Source organism: Chenopodium album, chromosome 23, assembly GCF_948465745.1.
Source record: "Chenopodium album chromosome 23, dcCheAlbu1.1, whole genome shotgun sequence".
NCBI classification, from domain to species: Eukaryota; Viridiplantae; Streptophyta; class Magnoliopsida; order Caryophyllales; family Amaranthaceae; genus Chenopodium; species Chenopodium album.
In genome coordinates this window covers 30915252-30922516 of record NC_137856.1, presented here as the reverse complement: position 1 = coordinate 30922516, position 7265 = coordinate 30915252, and the positions used below count along the sequence as shown (strand labels likewise).

At 32.2% G+C, this 7265-nt stretch overlaps 1 pseudogene; it reads right to left on the bottom strand.

Annotated features, from left to right (window-relative positions):
* Positions 1 to 623: 623 nt before the first annotated feature.
* On the bottom strand, positions 624 to 1588 carry LOC145609316 (protein ENHANCED DISEASE RESISTANCE 2-like; annotated as a pseudogene).
* Between the last annotated feature and the right edge of the window lie 5677 nt (positions 1589 to 7265).

Here is a 7265-nt window from a genome sequence, read left to right as displayed (position 1 = left end):
TTGAATTAGTGGATTATGTTGTGCAGTGTAAAATTTGAGTTCATTTCAAAGATAGAATGACAACAACACGAGCCAATTCATTAATCGCATTGACCCATTCGATTGAGCAAAACTTTATAAAAATAAATAAAAAAAAAAAATTCAACAATCTAACCTAGGTGACCTGCATCAATCTTAAACATCAGAACATCAGTATGCAACTTGAATAGTTCCAAAGTTTCATGTTTTGCCTCTTTCTTCACAAAGATATACAAGAATACAACCATAGACAAGGTTGGTTGCATGATAACAAATTTGAATTCAAATACAGGCACAAATAGTACAAATCAAGATTTAAGAACTGGTTTGGAAGACTAAAGTCATTACAATAAGATTTAAGAACTCAAATATAAGCAGTAAACAACAATAAACTGTGAAAGAGGAGAGTTGGTCATCAACTCATCATCATCAAATATACTGTGTTGATCCTAAGTATAGGGATAAAGATGTTAAATGCACTCAAGTCATATAAAGAGTTACAAAATAACTATATACTAAGCTTTAGCAACTAGGCCCTAGAAACCACTGTGTTTATAAGATTAATCCGCCCCTCCACCACCACCACCACCACACACACACACACACCTACCCGAAAAAAAAAAAAAAAAATAATTCAAATATATAAAATGCATTCACATTATTAAGTCACTTAATTCTCTAAGCAAAGGATGTATTTACATATTTTTTTTTTTCAACATTATCAGCAAGATGAAGTTTCATTCACTTGTGAAGTGTCAGCAACTGCACCAGCTTTACTAGCACCTGGATGAAGAATTGGTGAAGCCTTGTCCAAGCGACTTCCAGAAACTTATACCAGGTGGTGTGGATAAAGTAATAGGGATCGCAACAGATGATGCTTCAAATGACTGCGCAGGAAGCTCTAGGATTCTTCCAGGAAGCTCTGTATCAGTTTGGCTCTCAATAAGAAATGCTAAATCAACTGTTACTCATGTTATATAACCAAAGGCTAGATGAACGATAGCATTAGCAACTACAGAAGAGCCAACATTAATGTCCACTTCTAAGAAGTTCTCTCCTACACAATACTTGCAGGAAAGGGCTCGTCTAATTACGCAAATGGCCTGTCCTCCAACTGCTGTTCTAGCAAGCCAAGGCCCTTTCACAATATTTGCAATCAATTTAAGCCTCGAATTTCAAAGTCCGTCACCCCCCTCAATGAATTGATCTATCAGACAACCTTCTACCATGGTTCAGTAGCCACAAAATATGCAATAGCACTGTAGTTCTCTTTACTTGGGAGTTGAAGATTAAAAGCCCAAACAAAAGGTCGATTTCCCTCAGGAAATTCATTGTCAAGTACTTTTCTGATGCGGTTATTTGGATCTTTTAAGACTTCAGAAATCTTTGAAGAACTCTTAATCCAATCAAAGCCCAAAGGCTTCAAAAGGTATTCCCCAACGGGAACTTTCACTTGAGTTGTAATATTCTGGACCCCTAACCTTAAATATGTCACCGGAAGGTGAAGCCCAACCATTGGGACAGTTGTCAGGTTCGAGCAAAGAACAACACCTTCTGATTGTATCCTTCTTATCCATTAAGGTTCATCATTATGATCATGCTTAGAAATTGCCACAGAATCTGTAACAAAGATTGTGTTGGTAAAGAGAATACATAGACAGTAAGATATTAGTTTCATTCAATGTTTCAAGACTTTCTTTCTTCCTTCTTAGTGCAAACAAAGTTACATAAAATAAATAAAAACAAAACAATTTGTCACTTTTGTCTCTGATTGACATAGAAATATATATGAACATAAGCAAAATCAGAACGCGAACAAAATGAATAATCTAAAGCCAGCAAGAACATCTCTTGTAGAAAAATAAAGGGCTGCCACATCTTAGAGATGGTAAAATATCACTGCACAAGCAACTTAATTTCTATATCCCATTATCCCAAGTCCAACCTCCCCTTTAGGAGGGAGGAGGGGATTGGTAAGTAACCTAGCTCTGAAAATCAGAGAGGAGGGATTTGTCCTAATTGAATGATGGTTTCATACTAGAGTTCGTCCCTTTTGTTTCTAATCTCAAATTCTCAATCAATCAATCAAAGCTTTAATCCCATAAGTGGGGTTGGCCTTTTGTTTATGATCAATAAAAAATAAATTTGAACACAACCAAATTCAGAAAGTGAGCAAAAAGCACGATCTATAGTCAGCTGGAACATATCTTGTAGAAAAATTTGATCTTGAGGGTCGTGGCATATCAAAGATGGTAAAATAAGAAGCAACTTTTCATATGATCCCATCATCCCAAGCCCAAACTCCCCTTTAGGAGGGAGGGAAGGGAGTGAGCTTTTTTTGGGGGGGGGGGCTATTGTGGTTATATAGCCGTCTCATTTAATGAGCTGACCTCAAACACTGCTAGACGCGGGAAGCATAGATCTTAGATACGGGAGGAAGAAAACCATTATCTACCGAGATCACATCAGTTAATGTCTTTGACTCTTAACTCATAGACCTATAAAGATATTAAACCCTTATCTGGATACGCAGTATCTATTAAGGTGGGTCGAAATAGGGAAGGATGAAGGTTATACGGAGCAAGAATCTCACCCGTGTCAATGATTAAAATCTTTCCGAAATGGACAATCTAGCAAGATATTAATCAATAATTATATGCAATCATCAAAACATCCTTGGTAGTACTCACATACATAAGAAACTATTCATATGTCTCACTTAAAAGTTCAAATCCCTTCTTTCACCCTATACTTTAAACTATTTAAGTAAACATTTTCTCATAACTCTTCCAGTTTCTACTCCACCTTCATCTCTTCTCCCAACTCCTCCTTTATCCAATAAAGTATCAATCTAATCACACATAAATAACAGTCACTTAGCTCATGGTATCAACCGAAACTACAAATTCTTATAAAAAATAACATCATGTAGTTTCATTCGAATTGCAATTTATTCCTATATCAATCTCTTTAAAATTGGCATGAAAGAAACTCATAGCATCATCTATTTCATTCACACTTCCAATAAATAACATGTATTCTTCTCCTGGTCATCATAAACTAGACTAACAATTTGGGTATATATAGACTCATTTCCTCAATCGTAACAATCCTTTTCTTTTTATAAGTTTATTTTATTTGTTTTAAGGAGGGCGGCCATTATGGTTATATAGCCGTCTCTTTTAATGAACTGACCTCAAACACTGCTAGATGCGGGAAGCATAGAGTTAGATACGGGTGGAAGATAACCATTAATGTACATCAGTTAATGTCTTTGACTCGTAATTCATAAACCTATAAAGATATTAAACCATTATCTGGATACGGAGTATCTATTAAGGTGGGTTGAAATAGGGAAGGATGAGGGTTATACGGAGCAAGAATCTCACTCGTGTCAATGATTAAAATCTAACCCAAAATGGACAATTTTGCAAGATATTGATAAAAAACCATAGATAATCATCACAATATCCTTTGTCATATTCACAGACATGAGAAAATATTCATATATATCGACTCTAGTAAAAGTTCAATTATCTTCATTCCCCACTATAATATTCAAACAAACATTTTCTCATAACTCTTCAGTCTCTACTCCATCTTCATCTCTTTTATCCAATAGAGTATCAATTGGATCACACATATATAACCTCATCTTTGCATTTTAGTCACTCAGCTCATGGTATCAACCGAATTCTTAATATCATCATGTAGTCTCATTCGAATTGCAATATAATGCCTGTATTAATCTCTTTCGCATTGGCGTGAAAGAAAATCATGACTCACACATTAGCAACTCTTCAACTAAGTTATAGCATCACCTATTCCATTTACACTTCCAATAATTAAATAGTTAAATACCATGTCTTCTTTTCCTGGTCATCATAAACTAGACTATAAATTTGGGTAGTTAGTCTCACTTTCTCAATTGTAACAATCTTTTTCATTTTATAGGTTTATTTTATTTGTTTTAAGGAGGGGAGCTCAAAATTAAGTCAATCATTCATTCTAATGAGAATAACAAATTAACCCAAATTAAAGCAATCTTTTCACAGTCAAAATTGAGATATATTTGACACAAAATTAGTTCATATACAAATTAAGGATGCAATTACCACATAATATGAATAATTACAAAAAATAAAAATAAAAAAAATACAACACCCAGATTACAAAGCAATCATATAATAGAGAATTCTTACACAAAAAAGTGACCATAAAAATATGAAATTTAATTTAATTACAATCATAAAGAATGAAAATCTGACCTCAAAGCTTAATTGATCCGACTCCTTCTTTACCTTTAATTCAAAAAATAAAAATAAAACAGATGTTAGTGGAAAAAGAAAAGAATGGGGTTTTTACCGTTTTTTAATGGAGGATGAAATAATAAAAAAGATTTGATCTTTGAAGAAATTAATAAGAGAAAATTAATTTGGGAGCAGCAAAATTTGTAATTGGGACCCACAGATTGCTGAGTCCTGAGATTTTAGCGAAAAGAAAAGTGGGGACAAAGATGGGTGCACCGCCGCAGGCCCGTTGGCCCGACCCGGTTCAAATTTAGATGAGCCGGCAAAAAGTCGCATTCGTGTTCGTGTTATGTTCGTGTTTAGTCTCATGTCAATTCGTGTTGTTCATAAAATCTATCAAAAACTATGTAAAATGTAAGATAAATGCATAATTTGACCACTTTAACTAAACGGATCGTGTCCGGTTGATTTCATGTCGTGTCGACTTCGTGTTTTATCTCAGTAACTTCGTGTTGGTTTCGGTCGTGTTGGTTTCAGTCGTGTTGTCTTGTCGTGTCGTGTCAGAAATTAATAGCTCTAATTTTACGTTGCATTTTGGGCCTGTTCACATTTACTTAATTTCAGTTCAGTTCAGCTCCAATCAGTTCAGTTCAATTCAGTTCAGCTCCAATCAGTTCAGTTCAGTTCAGCTCCAATCAGTTCAGTTCAGCTCCTAATTTCCTTCTCTCATAAAATATTCAATTCAGCTTAGTTCAATTCAGTTCAGTTTAGCTCCAATCAGTTCAGTTCAGTTCAGCTCCAATCAGTTCGATCAGTTCAGTTCATCAAATGTGAATAGGCCATTGATCTCTGTTCACTTCACCCAAAAAAAATACACAGTAAAAATAATTTCACTTCAGTAAAAATAATTTCATATTAATTTCAGTTCAGTAAAATTAATTTCAGTTCAGCAAAAATAGTTTCATCAGTTCAGCGAAAATATTGGAACATAGTTTAAAGACATGTATCTTCAAGTGACTAGAAAAGGTAAATGTATGACTAGTATCGAGTAGGGTTATGACTTATGAACTAGGACTACGTACGATGTATTTATGTATAAATTATTTTGATAAAAGTAATGGTTTATATTATTTATGTAACATTGAATTATTATACTGGATCGCATACACTTAAAATTTCTACAAAAACTTTAAATACATATACGTAAATCGATAAATCAAAATGCTTTTTTATTTTTAATTTTTTATTTTTATTTTTTTTATTTTAAGAAATCAAAAGAATTTTATAAAACTTATGTTTATTATTCTATGTTGATTGCATTATTATTATTGCCATTATTCAAAGATTTGGTACATCCTAGTGTATCAATTTTTACCTTATGGGTTTAATTTCATATCTTATCCAATGGAAACACATTTATTTTTGTTATCCAAAAGAATCAACTAAATATAGAAGGAGTGGATATTATTTTTAATAATTAGTAAATGAATTTTCTTCTGTAAGAATGACATGGACTGTCCTTTTTCATTTTACACATAGATGATCTAATCCTATCCATTAGAACTTTCTAGAGCCACCTTAGGTTGTCAAAATGTAAACCCTAATCTTGTTATTCTTTATAAATAGTTCTTCTAATTTCCATACTATTGCATCAAAACAAATCATCTTCTTCTTTCCTCCTCCTTTTCATAACATTTTCTTCTTCCTCCTTACTTTAATACCTTCAAAGACTTATCTTTTTTAAAATATTAAATAAATTACAATGGATCACTCTAATGGAAATCTTTCGACAAAACTTTCTTTTGGCGAAGTAGATGCCCTTTATTTTTTTGCTGAACAAATACAATTTTTAATCAGGTATGCATTCTTATATATACCTTTCAATGTTTCGGTTTGTATTTTGTTATACACAATAATCATTTATACATAAATGTTTGATGCTATGATAAACTTATCGATTTATATAGATGATTGGTTTAATTATCAAATTATCGTATATTGATCTATTTAAGCATCTATTTATTTGTAGCTTTCTAATTCATATTTTTATTTTTAACAATTAAACTAGACGGATGCAAATAAAAATTGGAAGGATTATCCATCAAAGATTGCAGTGTGATGGATGGTGTTGCTTCTTCTTCATTGGGAAAAGATAGATGTCACTGAGGTAATGAAATAAATTTTTATTACAATGATAGATCTATATATTTTTTTTTAAAAAAATTGCACTTAGGGTTACTTACTTTTAAGATTGCAAGTTTTAAGATGTCATGAAAAAATCAATGTGATTTTTTTTTTTTTTAATTATTTAGGGATGTCTTACTAGAATTGTGCATTACGGAGTAATAACAATATCAACAAGTTTGTTAAAAACTTATAAATATTTAGAGGTAATTCATTGATGACCTTCTTTCTTACTTCATATGTTCTTTTAATATTGCACCATTTATGAGAGCCTGCACAAATTGCTCATGTAATTGTGAACTAAAACTTAAGAATCAAGTGCTAAAGATAAGGATATATAGGGTATTTTTGTTTACACCACAAATATATACCCTATATACCCTTATCTACGAACACTTGATTCTTCAATTTATGTTTACAATCACATGGGCACTTTTATTTGTATTATAATTTATTGAGAATAACTTGTATCATTGGTTGAATTGAAAATAACATGCTCACAAAAAGATTGGAATTTGGCATAAATGACGTCACAATGGAGTTAAAATTAGGATAAAAATCCTCAATTTTGTTGTCTCCCTGCTAGTCTCTCATCAATTTCATTCTTTTTTGAGTAAGTTGTTTTCAATGTACCAGTTGGTATTATCGTATTAATTACCCCCTTTGTCCCTGTTTTTTTAACCCATAGCTAATTTTTGGGTCAACTTTTAATAACCTTATCCATAATTTCTCATTTAAATATATTGATAATATAGTCGAATGAGATCTTGTGGGATTTCTCAAATTGTATATTTTATTAATATCAAGTTTTTA